Source organism: Bombina bombina, chromosome 7 (genome assembly GCF_027579735.1).
Source record: "Bombina bombina isolate aBomBom1 chromosome 7, aBomBom1.pri, whole genome shotgun sequence".
In the NCBI taxonomy this organism is placed as follows: domain Eukaryota; kingdom Metazoa; phylum Chordata; class Amphibia; order Anura; family Bombinatoridae; genus Bombina; species Bombina bombina.
This window is the reverse complement of record NC_069505.1, coordinates 89,163,218-89,180,805: the sequence shown is the minus strand read 5'-3', so window position 1 is coordinate 89,180,805 and position 17,588 is coordinate 89,163,218.

The window sequence follows — 17,588 nt, the reverse complement described above, 5'->3', positions numbered from 1 at the left end:
ACGAGGGTTGGACAAGAGAGGGATGAAATGTCAAAGAGCAGAGGACTCAGTTGAGTGGAAAAGTCTGTGAGATCCAAGTCATTTAAATTCCTGTGAGGTAGCAGTTTTTTGGGGGCTTGCAAAGATGTAGCAGGTAGAGTGAGAGAGAAAGTTAATAGATGGTGGTCAGAGAGAGGAAAGGGGAAGTTAAGGGAGTTGGAAACAGCACAGAGATTTGTGAAGACCAGGTCTATGGAGTTGTCTTCACAGTGTGTTGGAGATGTTGTCCACTGGGACAGGCCTAAGGAGGTGGTAAGGGATAGAAGTAGAGGCAGCAGGTGTGTTAGGCTTATCAAGGGGTATGTTGAAGTGCCCTAAGATGAGAGAAGGGACATTAGAAGAGAGAAAATGTGGAAGCCAGGCTTCAAAGTGGTCCAACACTAAACGAGACCTGAGTCCCCAGAGGGCGCTAACAATATTATTGACATAAATATACCAATATAATATTGAGTGATATTAACAGTATTACTTCAACAATAAAAACAATCTGATAATGGTTAGAAAATACTTGGAAGTGTAAATAAGAAATAGAGAGGAGAACCTCATTAAATGTTGCCAAACTCTGTTGGATCGTCCATAATCATCCTAGACAGTCCCAATAGGTGTATGTAGTTTCATATGCGTCCCCAATAAAAAATAGTTGAGCTCCAATGTTTACGGCTGCACTCTTCAAACTCTGTCCCCAGCTGGGAATAGGACTTCTAGAAAAGGATGAGAAAGAGGCGCACAAATGTGTGTATCTGTATGTACTGGAACACACTAAGCTGCTGGTAATATATGTACAGGGTACTCACACGGTTTCAAAGCACACCAGTGTGCTTGTGGAAGCGGGCTGGTAATCAGAGCAAACCAGCTGGCTCTTCTCCGGTATACAGCAATCCGTCAACTCCTGGTAGTGGCTTGCTTGTTTGTTCTGTAGCCGTATTTATAGGAACTACATCCTCCTCAGTCTTCACCTCATCACACGTATACAGATCTTCTTTTATCTCAACTTTCACTATATCAGTGTTCTCTTCGTCAGAACTGATACTGTCACTGGTTTCAAGATCCGGAGCTTTCAGCTGATGCTTCAGATGTAGATCTTCTGTTATCTCAACTTTCACTATATCAATGTTATCTGCGCCTCTCTTCCTGACTATGGTGCATTGTGGGGTCTGTAAAAGAATAAAAGAAGATCTGTATACGTGTGATGATGTGAAGACTGAGGAGGATGAAGTTCCTATAAATACGGCTATAGAACAAACAAGCAAGCCACTACCAGGAGTTGACGGATTGCTGTATATCGGAGAAGAGCCAGCTGGTTTGCTCTGATTACCAGCCCGCTTCCACAAGCACACTGGTGTGCTTTGAAACTGTGTGAGTACCCTGTGCATATATTACCAGCAGCTTAGTGTGTTCCAGTACATACAGATATACACATTTGTGCGCCTCTTTCTCATCCTTCAAAGTGGTCCAGAAATTGTGATGCTGGGCCAAGGGCCGATAGATAACTGCAACACAAAGAGCTATAGGGGAGAAGAGGCGGATAGCGTGAACTTCAAAAGATGAGAAGGAAAGAGAGGGGGGTGAAGGAATGCAGTGAAAGGTACTGTGAGGAGACAGGAGAATTCCTCCTCCTCCTCCTTGTTTGTCTCCAGGCCTGGGAGTGTGACTGAAGTGCAGGCCGCCATAGGACAGAGAGGCTACAGCAGTTGTGTTAGAGGAGGAAAGCCAAGTTTCAGTGAGGGCTAACAGGTTAAGTGAACATGAAATAAATAGGTTGTGAATAGATGTAAGTTTATTGCATACCGAGCGTGCATTCCAAAGGCGTGTACTAATAGAGGTGCAGTTAATGAGGTTTAGAGGATTACGTGTGCAAGGTGTATGAGGTGTCATTTGGGGTAGTGATCTGAGGGAAGCAGAGGGTGGACCTGGGTTAGGCGAGACATCCCCAGCTGCAAGAAGAAGAAAGATGGTGAGTGAAAGGAGATGAGAATGTGTCTTATGTGAGTGTTTAAGTTTAGGATCAGTAAAGCATGGCTGGCTGAGGGATGTGAGATAGGAATAAAGTTCATGTGTGTTGTAGAGGGGGGAAGGTAGAAGGGAAGGAGAAATATGAATGTTCTGAGTGCTGTTTGTGAATGGAAGAGCTTGCAACATTAATGGAAGAGCATGCTACATTAAAAGGTGTAGCATGTTTGCATTTAATTGTTTGAATTTGAAAGTGCTTATCTCTGTTGTCCACTCCTTTGTCTAACTTCGTTGTTATAATGTTATAACTCTCTCTACACTTATGAACTAGCACACTTAGGGAACTACACACAGTGCTGCTATGATCTAACAAGCTAAGCTTGATGTAACAAGCTGGGGATGTTCAATTCAAAGGTAATAACAGTGACACGATCCTAATTAGCATAGGTCATAAATTAGAGCTGGATCAAACAGGGCCTAGACAAACATTGCAAATGACACCTTTCTTATCAAAATGGAAGACACAGAAAAGAAAGCTTTTTTTTTTTTTTTAAGGTAATACAGACATACCAGAGAGAGATAAAGTTTTGTGGGGGAAATATGCAGTTCTAATATGTGTTGCAGTTTAAAATGGAGTCCTTGTTAAGCACATACCAGAGAGAGATAAAGTTTTGTGGGGGAAATATGCAGTTCTAATATGTGTTGCAGTTTAAAATGGAGTCCTTGTTAAGCACATACCAGAGAGAGATACAATTTTGTGGGGGAAATATGCAGTTCTAATATGTGTTGCAGTTTAAAATGGAGTCCTTGTTAAGCACATACCAGAGAGAGATAGAGTTTTGTGGGGGAAATATGCAGTTCTAATATGTGTTGCAGTTTAAAATGGAGTCCTTGTTAAGCACATACCAGAGAGAGATAAAGTTTTGTGGGGGAAATATGTAGTTCTAATATGTGTTGCAGTTTAAAATGGAGTCCTTGTTAATCACATACCTGATGAGAGAGGAGAGACAGCAGTGTAAGCAGGATTAAAAGTTCCAATTATGTTCCAATTATATACCAGTCGCTGTTCTATATTGTTAATATCCATATATAATATATATAATAACTCCGTTGTTATAACTCTCTCTACACTTATGAACTAGCACACTTAGGGAACTACACACAGTGCTACTATGATCTAACAAGCTAAGCTTGATGATATACGTGAAGAGGGCACCAGTAGTCACCAGGGAGAAGAGGGCTCCCCAACATATGTCGCTAGTGATAAATCCATGTTTACTGACATGTATGAATCAGCGTCACCTTATAATTTAGAACCAAATGATCAAATTCACTATTCACCTACCCATAATTCTCAGTATTCTATAGATTTGTATTCCTCTCTGTCTCCAACATCGTCACCACGAGTGTCACCGAGCTCTACAATAGCTCGTGTTGAGTCTCCCAGCCAGATTGTAGTTAGTGCACCCGCCACTACTGGTAGGCCACTAACCTCCTCCATTCCCACCATACCTTCAATGTTTAGGCCTCCTCCTGTTCCTGTCAAGAAAAAGGCTGTCCAGCCGAAACATGTTGATACCAGAGCACACCTGCACAGGATTTGAGAAGACAAAGTGAATACCAGCTATACCCAGTTGAAATATTCAAGTTCCCACTGAGCGGCATATATTTAACCGCAAAGATCACATTGATAACTAGAAATCCTTTTTCTAGTTATCCTACAAACTTTCTACTTATCCCAACAACCACATTTCAGCACCCAGATCGGTCACTGACCGACATCTAAGAAACCTGGGAACAACAGACCGTAAAGTCACGCAAAAATTCCACATCAGGAGGTTATCCAACAACCATACCATCGTGATCGGTCACTGACCGACAAACAAGCCACAGAATAGAAAAAACGGAGATACTTAAAAAACATCAGCAAACGGTTAGCACTTAACCGCAACGAAGATCCCACCAAGAAACCCTTAAGAGCGCGATCGGTCACTGACCGACAAAGGATAAGGTAACTGAGCGGCCACGACAACTACCCAAACACTAATATAAAAGTGAATTTTCTCGCAGCAAACAGATAAGCCCACCTAATAAGAGGAAACCAAAGCAGCATTTATTTAACCGCCAGCAGCTCATATAGAACTGCCACCAGCTTGATCTTGAAACTTAATCAAAACACTGGCATAGCGGCGTTTATTTAACCGCAATTATCTCACAAAAGTGATATCAAACAGATACACTTCAAGGTACTAATTTGTATACTTATATTATGGTGTGATAAAAATCGCACCAACATACCTCTACATTTGATATATAGTTGCCTAAGATAAGATCTCAATTGCATAGCTGAACTTGAAACAAAGTATCCTATATGAACTATACAGCAACTATTGTTTTATCCACTATAAAATTGTATCTACAAACATTACAACTTGTGATAAACCCAAAACTGTATAAATTATAAGATTTCAAAGTTATTATTTTAATTTAATTTATTTTTTATATATTATGTACATTTTTATACATAGAGACACCGGTGTCATTTTTTAAACTTTGAAGGAATTGTAATAATTTTTGTTTAACTGTACTTTTAGCATCACTACTATTGGGTAAATTTACCATAATCAAATAAAGGATCATATTTATTTCTTAAATAGTTTCGACATCCATTTTTTCCAAAAGAGAATATAAAATTAGGACTCATCAAAACATTTACATATATTGAGCCCACATATTATCACACATATTTACAGTAAGACTTATTGGGAATAGCAACTTGTTTTGCGCCACCTACTACAACTAACCACAAAAGATTCTTCACTGCACAGTGGCAAAGGTATCCGTTGTGCACAAGTGTGGGACCATTTTGAGGCTATAGGTGATGGTCGCCAAGCCAAATACAAATTGTGTGATAGAGAAGTCAGCCGGGTTAGAGTGTTGGGGCATCTAACCAATTCAGGAATGAACCAACACCTTTGCACCCATCACAAGCCAGTGGTGTTAAGGGAAGAAAGTGGTGTCTCTGCTCCAGCCAGCACTACTAGGGGAACTACTACTAGCAGTGTCACAGTCACCACCAGTAGGAATCATAAGGGGCAGGGTGATCATGCCTCTTCTGGTGCAGCTGCTATCAGTGTCAGCCAACATCCCATGAAATCCACCCAGCCCACAATGGAGCAATTTGGTGTATTTCATTCCAGTCGGATGTCAAGACAGCAGGTGCGAAAAATTACATGCCTCATTGGTCAGCTCATAGCAGTTGGAGGGGCTCCTTTTAATATGGTGGAAGGGGACCCCTTTAAACAACTTATGGAGGCAGTTGCACCCCATTATAAAGTTCCTGCTCGTACCACATTTAGTAGATATGTAATTGCCTCACTTTACCAATCATGCCTTGTTGTTCTGAAGGAGGACTGGTAAAGGCTGCTGGACAGTCAGTGCACTTCACCACTGACCTATGGAGTGCTCCTAGTGGCCAACATGCCTTCCTGTTTTGACGGCACATTGGTGGCTGCCAAATGTGTCACCACCAGTTACATCACCCAAAAGTTCAGGCTCAAAAACCTCAGACTCAGTGACTGGTGCAGTAGCCAAGGGGTACCGCTCCTTTCTCCTGAATGCTGAGGTGATGGATCATCAGCACACCTCACAGAACATCCTACATGTACTGAATAATATGGTGGCTCAGTGGCTAGGAGAGCAGGCAGGGACAAATGCACAAATGGGTTTTGTTGTCACTGATGGGGCAGCCAATATGCTAAAGGCGATACGGGATGGCGGGTTTGTGGGTATACGCTGTTCAGCACATGTACTTCATCTAGTTGTTAAGGCTGCCCTCAATCATGACACCGGAAGGTTGGCAACACTTTTTGAGTGTTGCCGAAAAATAGCTGGCCACTTCCATTATAGTGTCAAAGATAGCCATCTCCTTAGGCAGGAACAGATACATTTTGGACTTGCAGAGCACCGGCTCAAACAAGATGTGAGTTCTAGATGGAACTCCACATTAGATATGCTGGAGCATATATTAGAACAGCAAAAGGCAATCCATGCAATGGCATACAAACATTCCATTGGCATTGACAGACCACTGGGCAGGGATGACTGGGCCATGATTGAACAGGTAGTGGCAGTCCTCACATCTTTTCAGGCGGTGACAGAAAATTTAAGTCAAGAGAACGCTAGCCTGGCACAAGTCATTCCCCTCTTCACTCACCTCTCGAACCTATTAGATAATTTCCTTACTAATAGGGAAGTATTGCCTGCTGGTAATCTTCATGATGATGTTGCTGCCCTTATAAGGAGATTGAAGGAGCAACTTGAAGGAGAGTAAAAGGAAAGATAGCACTCTGTACAAATAGCTTGACCTCATGGAGGGACAAATTGATACAGAGGGTGCGTGATAGACAAAAAAAAAATGTCACCTGTAGTGGAAGATGAAGAGATGACAGAGTCTGATAGTGATACTCTGTCACCTAAAACCAAAAGCTCTAGCACTGCTGCTTGTCCTCATCCCACCACAGCAGCTACTTTTTGGGCTGATACACTGGGCACATTGGTTGGAGACATTAGAGATCCCCCGATTAAAGAGAGCAATGCTGCCGACATGGTTAAGATTTACCTATCTCAACCTTCCCTGCCCCCCAGTACAGATCCCTTGACATTTTGGGATGAAAAAATGTATCTGTGGCCTGTCCTGTCTGTGGTAGCCAGAGAGCTAGTTTCCTGTCCCCCAAACAGCGTCCACAGTGAACGTGTATTTTCAATCACAGGAAATACACTTTCACCTCATCGATCACAGTTGTCCCCCCAGCTCCTGGAGCAGATGACATTTTTAAAAATAAATCTACCAAATCTGGGTTACCCAGCTCTCAGCTTTGATTCTGATTAAAAATTGGATACAATCTCCTGCTGACTCACTTGTGCAGTGTGCCAGTCAGTACTGGACTGGGAATTCAAATCATCCCTGGAAAATTGGGCGAACAGCCCTATTTTCCGTTCACTCAGTATAATGCACACATTCAATTTTTCTCAAAGGTGATATTACTGGGATACTCCTTCCCCCTAATATTTAGTTTCAGAATTATAGTATAGTATTTTTTTATTATTTTTTCCCCATATTCTTGCTATATGCACTGTAAAGCCCAATTATATCCATTAACCAGCACTTTAAATTGTAGCTTTTCTAGCCATAGCTGCTGCCGCCCACCAATACATTTCCTGGTATCCCGTTAGGCTAATCCGGCTTTGCTGGTTGTCATTACATGACAAATCATCATGGCTCCTAAAGCAAAAGATCTCTTATTTTGATGATATTTTTTAGTTAGCTAGAGGTCATCAATCAAGTAACTTCCCAAATTCAAAATTTTCTACCCCTCTTTGAGACGTAATATATTTTATTACCACTACAGCAGGGTATCCATCCAAAAATGTAAAACAAATTCAAAATAATTTAAACTTAAAAGCTAAGGCCAAAAAATACAATTATTTTGATTTATATTAGTAATTTGAAGGTAACGTCATGTGACCTTCAACCTTAAATATTTCATAATAAACATTGAAATGTTATGTGATGATTTGTCATTGAATGGCGACCAAAAAATTACTTTCTATGTCACAGCGATTTTACTTCCCAAGTGTGTGATGGTTGATCTTATTACAATTTCAACTTTGTATTGACTTTCTATCTTGATTTAGCCTAAACAAGCTTGCTTAATCATTTGTATTAGTGTATACATTTTTTTTTAAATCGTTTCTAATTAAAAAGTGCACCTTAATCATAATTTTACAATTGTAAACACATATTTACACATTACACAAAACGTTTCTGTTGTAAGCATTGTCACACATTAGTTACAGTTCGAGTTAAGCCACAAAATTTTTTATTAGTTAGTGGGAGTTTTGGAGACTGTTATCCAAAAAAACTTTGAATTACAACTATGAATAATATTTTTGGGCACTAAGATAAAATATTAGTGCTACAAACAATAATGGATTTAACAATCAGCCAGCTGCTACCATACGCAAAAAAATATGGTTAATCTCTAGGACAGTGTTGTCATTCTGGAAGTCCGCTCCTCATAAGAAAAAAATACAATAATATTAATGCTTTGCACAGAGGCACAAACAAGTGAGTGACTTTTAAATTTACCACTTAATCCACATTCCATCATTTATTTCCATTTATTAATAAAATATTCTCTGTTTCTTTCTAATATTTTTAAGAGAATACTAAAGAAAAACTGTTGACTTTACTTTGAGGGAGAAGTAGACAGACCTTAAAAAAAGAGGATGCTACAAGGAGTTCACGGGTAAGTATTATCAATACATCTGTACTTCTAAATAATTTTTATAAAACCGGCATGGAGTGCTGCTCATATATGTCTAAAGAAGGTTTTAATTTAACTTTCAATTGAAACCTCTGTAAAATAATAAGTATCAGAGCTAGTAATTGTGAGACATAAAATTAAGTAATATAATAAACTTCTATCTATGTTTCATGTGATGAAACATTGTGTTGATGTAGATAAATTGCATCCAAAATGGATTCATGCATGTGATCTATTGCCTGCCGCTGTTCTTTGTTGACATGGGCTAATGCCCTGTCTATGTGTCGATGTAAATCCTTTCTCATATTTTTGACCGCTTTTGTCAATTTTTTTGTTGCTAGGAAATTTTCAAGAAGTAATTCTTCCATCCAGCTATACCGATGTTGTGTTTCCGGTTCTGTTGGCTTGTCTTGTTCCGGTTGAGGTGGTTGATGGTGAGAAGCATGTTTGTTCAATATTTACTCCAGGACTTTCCTCTACACTAATAACAGGTGAATGCAGTTGACTGGTATGGCTTCCACCTGCAGACATGACTTGTAGCTCTGAAATAGATGAAACAGTAATCAAATGTTATTATTTTGTTGTATGAAAAAAAATGTATTTGTGGACATGTTGTACAGACATAGAAAGACTCTTGCTAAAAGTTTTCTTTCATAATATCTAAGAAAAAGACAGCAACAGACTATCCACAAACTTTTATTGTACATTATTCGCTCAAATATATTTTAATATCCAGGATGGACAGATTTTATCTCTCTGTCAAATCTAAATAAAAGTTATATTCAATTAACAAATTTATTTATAGAAAAATTGCGTAATAAATCATTTGTAGCGGATTTTTTTTTTGCTATAGTAAAGGCTTTATTACATAAAATGTCCAGATAATTATTGCCGGTCTTGTTTGTTTATAATTTCAGTTTGTTATAACTTACGTGGAGGAGTAGTGGGCATCTCTCTACTTCCAGAGGCTGCTACTGGTGGGATCCGAATCCGAGTTACTAACACTGTTAAATATAGAATAAAATCAGCACAAGCCAAGGTATACTAAATTATAGATAATAAGTTTGTGTGAAGACATCAATATTAATTTTGAATATTACATTTTTTTTTTAAATGGTAAAGCATAGCAAAAAAAAAAATATTTAATGAAAAGGTGAATACTGTGCCATATATTTGGCTGAGAATGGTCAGATGATAGTCGCAACAAGTGGATGGACGGCAGAATCATTATCAGGCTGATTTAAGTCATTATATGAAAATCGCGATGCAATGGATAATAAAACAAATATTTGACTTTCAATATTTTGAAAGAGCAGGAAATATAAAGCAGCATTATAAATTTATAGTCCTATCATAACATTTGTTTTGATGTCTTCTTCTTATTGTTATTTTATAAATAAAGAATGTAAGCAAGCACTATGCAGCTATGCATGGTTTGGAAAGAAAAAAAATACATGGGGACCAGGCTTACATTATTGGTTTGTAAAATAAAGATAATAATAGAACAAAGAAAAATTGAGTATCAAATAATTGAGTAGATTAATTTGCTGTTCTAGCAGATTCTAGTATGAAATCATGAAGGAAAAATGTTTGGTTCATTATATCTTTAAGCACAACACTTGATCAAAGTAACTTGCCAAGAAAAAGGTAACAGGGCTAGGGAACTGGGACAGGATATATTTTGAATGTAATACTCTGGGAGTAAAAATCCAATCTTCAATCCATTTCTTTTTCTAAAACCTATGTTTGTATTCCTTATTTAGGTACTTACCAGAACTAGGCTGAGACGTGCTTGGGGCTGATCGCCCTGAAGAGTATTTTCGGTGATCTGGAAAACAAAAACATCAAGGATAAGAGACAGGTAAGTCTAATACGTGTATTAGTGAACGCTAGTTATTAGTGATGGGCTAGGGAACTGGGACAGGGGACTATTTGAATGTAATACTCTGGGAGTAAAAATCCAATCTTCAATCCATTTCTTTTTCTAAAACCTATGTTTGTATTCCTTATTTAGGTACTTACCAGAACTAGGCTGAGACGTGCTTGGGGCTGATGGCCCTGCAGAGTATTTTCGGTGATCTGGAAAACATCAAGGATAAGAGACAGGTAAGTCTAACACGTGTATTAGTGAAAAATAGTTATTAGTGATGATTGAATCATTATTTTAAAAAAAACAAACTATACAGGCCAGGTAGTAAAATATATATAGAAAATCTTGTCAACATCCCATAATAGGCATTTAAATGTGATGGTCGATTTTTTATATTTTAAATATTTGAAGTCACATTACAGAAAAAAGGATGCAAAGGCCACAGCGTCTAAAATTCAGGTATTGGTGAGGTAGGGAAAGACAAAAAAAGGGCCTTGGGAGGGAAAAAGAAGAAAGGTGACATAAGGAAAAAGGATATAGAGGAACAACAAATGAAGGGGCATAGGGGAGTGAGGGGAACACAACAGAAGGGCCATGGTGAGGGAGAAGGATGATATATATATAAATATATATATATAATAACTATTATTTATATAGCGCCTTTCTCACAGTGGGACTCAAACTCTTGAAGCACATTTTCAGAGCTCGCTCTCAAAATTAAAAAATGTAATGGTACACATTTGAGCGACATCAGAAGGATTAAGGGCTGAGTTGTCCCTGCTGGGATTTGAACCTTTGTATCTTTGAACAGGCTTTTGTAGTAAGGGCATTTTGACAATCGAGCTACCTCACTGGCCTTATATAAAGTGTGATTTTGATTCTGTCATATACAACTATGCCAGATGCATTCATATTCCATCTTTCACATACACAATTCACATACACAAGAAAACTATGTGGATGATGGAAGTTGAGTTATGACATAAGTGTATGTAACTATGTATGCTGCCTAGAATGCAACTCCCGTCATACATGATTTTTGCCTTACAGATATGGGTCTTTCTTTATTTGTTTAAAAAAAAAAAATCAATAGTAAATTGTAATACCTAAAGGATAAATCGATTGTCTTGTCTTCCACTTTATTCCCTTGTATTTATTTTTTTATTTCCACACCCATGCAAAGTAATCAAAGTAATCATATATTTATTTTTTCTCACCAGCTCTCTTTTGCCTGACAGATTCATCTCTCCTACTTGAGCTACTGACACCAGTGACAACAGACTCTTCAAGAAGCTTGTCCCGCACCTCCTTCTCCCAACTGTTGAAACGCACACTCTTTGATGTGGAGTGCATCAATGACATTTTCTTTTTGACAATTGCCCTGCAATCATAATACCTATAAATCAAATAAAAACATATTTTTGGTTAGAAAATAATAAAAAAAATAAAACATTGAAAAATTATACTGACTTTATTTGAAAATAAGGATTTCTTACTTTTGCATCTGATACATCCAAAGAATATCAGCGGAGCTATTGGAAATGACTGACAGTTCCTGACCTTTACCACGGATTTTTAGAGTTTTAAAAAGTTATATTATAGAGATGGATAGATTGATATAAATATATATATATATATATATATATATATATATATATATATATATATATATATATATATATATATAAATAAAATTCACAGGCTATTGTTGTTTATATGCATGTAAAATTTAGTTATGTAACAAATAAAAAAAAATTTTTTTTAAATTAGTACAGTGTTTGCTTATCTGGTATACATTGAAATGGACTATAAAGTCAAAATAAAGTTTTATGATTCTGAATCAGATAGATCAGATAATTAGAAAGTTAAAGGGACATGAAAAGAAAACCAAATATTTTGCATGATTCAGATAGAGGATATCAATTTCAAAAAAATCCGCATTTACTTCGAATTTCTAATTTATTTCATTCTCTTGGTATCATTTATTGAAGGAGCAGCAATGCACAAATAATTTCTAACAAAACATCTGGGTGAGCCAATCAAAATTTAAATATATGTATATGCAGCCACCAATCAACAGCGAGAAAATAGCTTCTCTGCTGCTCCAAAGCTTGCCTAGAAAAATATTTCAACAAATGATAACAAGAGAAGGAAGATAATGAAATAATATAAGTTATTTTGAAAGTTATTTAATTAAAATTGAACAATCTATATGAATCGTGGAAGAAACATTGGTTCATATCCTTTTAAGTATATACATTTAATAATTTACTTCATTTATATAAATGTACAGTCTTTTTATGTAATAACTTCCTGAGCATGTGCAGAAGCTCACAGGGTATACATATAGGGCATATTTATCAAGGTCTGGCAGACCTGATCCGACAGTGCGGATCAGGTCTGACAGACCTCGCTGAATATGGCGAGCAATACGCTCGACCTATTCAGCATTGCACCAGCAGCTCACAAGAGCCGCTAGTGCAACGCCGCCCCCTGCATACTCGCGGACAATAGGACGCCAGCAGGGGGTGTCAATCAACCTGATCGTACTCGATCGGGTTGTATTGTTGCGAGTTTTGTCCGCCTGCTCAGAGCAGACGGACAGGTTATGGAGCAGCGGTCTTTGTGACCGCTGCTTCATAACTGCTGTTTCTGGTGAGCCTGCAGGCTTGCCAGAAACACGGGGCATCAAGCTCCATTCAGAGCTTGATACAACATATGCCCCATAGTCTGTGATTGGATGATATCTGTCACATATACAGGTGACCATTAACAAATAATTGGTATACAAATAATTCTATACATTTTAATGAAGTCTTAGAATTGCATTGTATTTTTTTTAGCTATAGCTACTTCTTAATTATGTTATTTATTAAACAGCATGAGCGGTCCTTTAACAATAAGATATTTATATTATAAGGACAGGTATGTTTGGCTGATGTTGTCATGCACATACTAGAGAGAGTGAGACTAGAGAGAGTGAGACTGCAGCATGAGAAAAACATACCTGGACTTATATTACATGAGAAAAACATACCTGGTAATATTACAACCAACGCTGAATGTGCAGTGGAGAGTAGAGGAAACTGCGCGAGAAAAGCATGAGGACGGCGCTGCTCAAAGTGAATTTGATAATTAATTGAAAAGTATAATTTTTTTATAAATTAATATTTAAAGGCACACTGAAACCAAATTTTTTCTTTCACGATTCAGGTAGAGCAGGGAATTTTAATAAAATTTAAAATGTAATACTATTATTTTTTTTTTCTTCAGTCAGTCTCCTTGGAGCTTGATTTGAAAAAGAAGGAATGTAATTCTAAAGCTTAAGAAATGGAACAATTTTTAGTTCAGCATCTTGGATAGCGATTGCTGATTGGTGGCCACATTTAGCCAACAATCATCAAGCACTACCCAGGTACTGACCCAAGGATGGGCTGGCTCATAGGCTTACATTCATTCTTTTTCAAATAAAGATAGTTACCAAGGAGTTCATTTATCAAGCTCAATATGGGGCTTCATGCCACTGAGGCCCCCTAATAAAATAACAAAGACCCCCAAAATAAAAAAATGCCCTACCCTATTCTAAATTAAAAAAGTTCAAAGCTCTTTTACCTTACCAGCCCTTAAAAGGACCTTTTGTGGGGCATGCCCCAAAGAATTCAGCTCTTTTGCCTGCAAAAAAAAACATACAATACCCCCCCAACATTACAACCCACCACCCACATACCCCTAATCTAACCCAAACCCCCCTTAAATAAACCTAACACTAAGCCCCTGAAGATCTTCCTACCTTATCTTCACCTCCCCGGGTATCACACCGATCCGTCCTGGCTCCGATGTCTTGATCCAAACCCAAGCGGGGGGCTGAAGATGTCCATGATCCGGCTGAAGTCTTCATCCAAGCGGGAGCTGAAGAGGTCCATGATCTGGCTGAAGTCTTCTATCAACGGCATCTTCAATCTTCTTTCTTCCGGATCCATGTTCATCCCGCCGACGCGGAACATCCATCTTCACCGACGACTTCCCGACGAATGACAGTTCCTTTAAGGGACGTCATCCAAGATGGCGTCCCTCGAATTCCGATTGGCTGATAGGATTCTATCAGCCAATCGGAATTAAGGTAGGAAAATTCTGATTGGCTGATGGAATCAGCAAATCAGAATCAAGTTCAATCCGATTGGCTGATTCAATCAGCCAATCAGATTGAGCTCGCATTCTATTGGCTGTTCCGATCAGCGGATTGAACTTGATTCTGATTGGCTGATTCCATCAGCAAATCAGAATTTTCCTACCTTAATTCCGATTGGCTGATAGAATCCTATCAGCCAATCAGAATTCAAGGGATGCCATCTTGGATGACATCCCTTAAAGGAACCGTCATTCGTCGGAAAGTCGTCGGTGAAGATGGATGTTCCGCGTCGGCGGGATGAACATGGATCCGGAAGATAGAAGATTGAAGATGCCGTTGATAGAAGACTTCAGCCGGATCATGGACCTCTTCAGCTCCCGCTTGGATGAAGACTTCAGCCGGATCATGGACCTCTTCAGCTCCCGCTTGGATGAAGACTTCAGCCGGATCATGGACCTCTTCAGCTCCCGCTTGGATGAAGACTTCAGCCGGATCATGGACATCTTCAGCCCCCCGCTTGGGCTTGGATCAACACTTCCGAGGCTTGGATCAAGACTTCCGAGGACGGATCAATGATACCTGGTATGGTGAAGATAAGTTAGGAAGATCTTCAGGGGCTTAGTGTTAGGTTTATTTAAGGGGGGTTTGGGTTAGATTAGGGGTATGTGGGTGGTGGGTTGTAATGTTGGGGGGGGTATTGTATGTGTTTTTTTTACAGGCAAAAGAGCTGAATTCTTTGGGGCATGCCCCGCAAAGGGCCCTGTTCAGGGCTGGTAAGGTAAAAGAGCTTTGAACCTTTTTAATTTAGAATAGGGTAGGGCATTTTTTATTTTGGGGGGCTTTGTTATTTTATCAGGGGGCTTAGAGTAGGTGTAATTAGTTTAAAATTGTTGTAATATTTTTCTAATGTTTGTAAATATTTTTTTATTTTTTGTAACTTTGTTAGTTTATTTCATTGTATTTATTTGTAGATATTGTATTTAATTAATTTATTGATAGTGTAGTGTTAGGTTTAATTGTAGATAATTGTAGGTATTGTATTTAATTAATGTATTGATAGTGTAGTGTTAGGTTTAATTGTAGATAATTGTAGGTATTGTATTTAATTAATTTATTGATAGTGTAGTGTTAGGTTTAATTGTAACTTTGGTTAGGATTTATTTTACAGGTAATTTTGTAATTATTTTAACTATTTTAGCTATTAAATAGTTCTTAACTATTTAATAGCTATTGTACCTGGTTAAAATAAATACAAAGTTACCTGTAAAATAAATATAAATCCTAAAATAGCTATAATTATAATTTATATTGTAGCTATATTAGGGTTTATTTTACGGGTAAGTATTTAGATTTAAATAGGAATAATTTATTTAATAAGAGTTAATTTATTTTGTTAGATTTAAATTATATTTAATTTAGGGGGTGTTAGTGTTAGGGTTAGACTTAGCTTTAGGGGTTAATCCATTTATTACAGTAGCGGCGAGATTCGGTCGGCAGATTAGGGGTTAATAATTGAAGTTAGGTGTCGGCGATGTTAGGGAGGGCAGATTAGGGGTTAATACTATTTATTATAGGGTTATTGAGGCGGGAGTGAGGCAGATTAGGGGTTAATAACTTTATTATAGTAGCGGTGCGGTCCGCTCAGCAGATTAGGGGTTAATAAGTGTAGGCAGGTGGAGGCGACATTGAGGGGGGCAGATTAGGGGTTAATAAATATAATATAGGGGTCAGCGGTGTTAGGGGCAGCAGATTAGGGGTACAGAAGTATAACGTAGGTGGCAGTCGGCAGATTAGGGGTTAAAAAAATTTAATCGAGTGGTGGCGATGTGGGGGGACCTCGGTTTAGGGGTACATAGGTAGTTTATGGGTGTTAGTGTACTTTAGAGCACAGTAGTTAAGAGCTTTATGAACCGGCGTTAGCCCAGAAAGCTCTTAACTACTGACTTTTTTCTGCGGCTGGAGTTTTGTCGTTAGAATTCTAACGCTCACTTCAGCCAAGACTCTAAATACCGCAGCGTTAGAAAGATACCATTGAAAAGATAGGATACGCAATTGATATAAGGGGATCTGCGGTATGGAAAAGTTGCGGCTGAAAAGTGAGCGTTAGACCCTTTAATGACTGACTCCAAATACCAGACGGCGGTAAAAACCAGCGTTAGGAGCCTCTAACGCTGGTTTTGACGGCTACCGCCCAACTCTAAATCTAGGCCATAGATAATGGCATAAAGTAGAAGATAAAATAAAATAGATAATAAAATACCCTAGACTAAAAACTTAAATAGATATCTCAAATATTTATTGCATAATTTTTTTTTTAACTAAATTCAAAAATGACTGGCCAGTCAAAACAACCCCTCACTTAATGTATTGATATACTGCATCAGTAACCTATGGGAACCATTAGAGCAGTGTAAACAATAAATAAAGTGGGTAAAAAATGTAAATATAAAGTTCAAAATATAATCAATATAAGATCTAAATTTAAAATTAATCTAAATTATCAAATTGGTCTATACAGCAAACTATAAAGTACTATATAACATAAAGGTCCTTGATTGCAATCTAGAAATATAATATCTTAAATTCAGGCGTCTTCTAATTAAAAACTCTGCAACAGAATCAGGCATAAACTTTCTCCAGTTTTGCATATTGTCTCATAACAAGTCTTAGCTAATACCGGTAAAAGCTCTGTAGTGTAAATCCTTTGTATGTGAAGAACGGTTGTTGGTCTAGTCTATATCACAATAAAGTCTTACTTTATAATCAAAGAATCCTTGCTTTTTAGGTAGTGTGGACTATGACAGCTCTCCTCGCCACTATCTCACAGTGTAGCGTGATACTCTGTGTACTATTATAGTACTACTATTGCTACTTGTAACTATTATATTAATCAAGCGCCATACTTACTATTTTGTCTCTATATAATCGTTAGATTATATTAACATTCCTAAACTTATAAAGTTAAACACAGTAATTTAATGCGAAAATTCAATTAAGAATAAATTTCTATGTCTCAAAATAAAGATAAAAAATAAAAAATAATAAGAAGAAAATAAGAAAATAAAGATAAACAAAACACAAAAACACAATATTTCATAAAGCATTATAATGCCTACTAGAAATCTTACAAAACAACTTTATGTTTATAAATCCTGTATTCACTATTGGAGAACTTAATGACTTAATGAGTTTAGCAATATAAAACTATAATCTTAGTTTCTTTAGACCAGATATAAGTTAAAAACTCAAATAAATTAAAAGTTTCTTATAG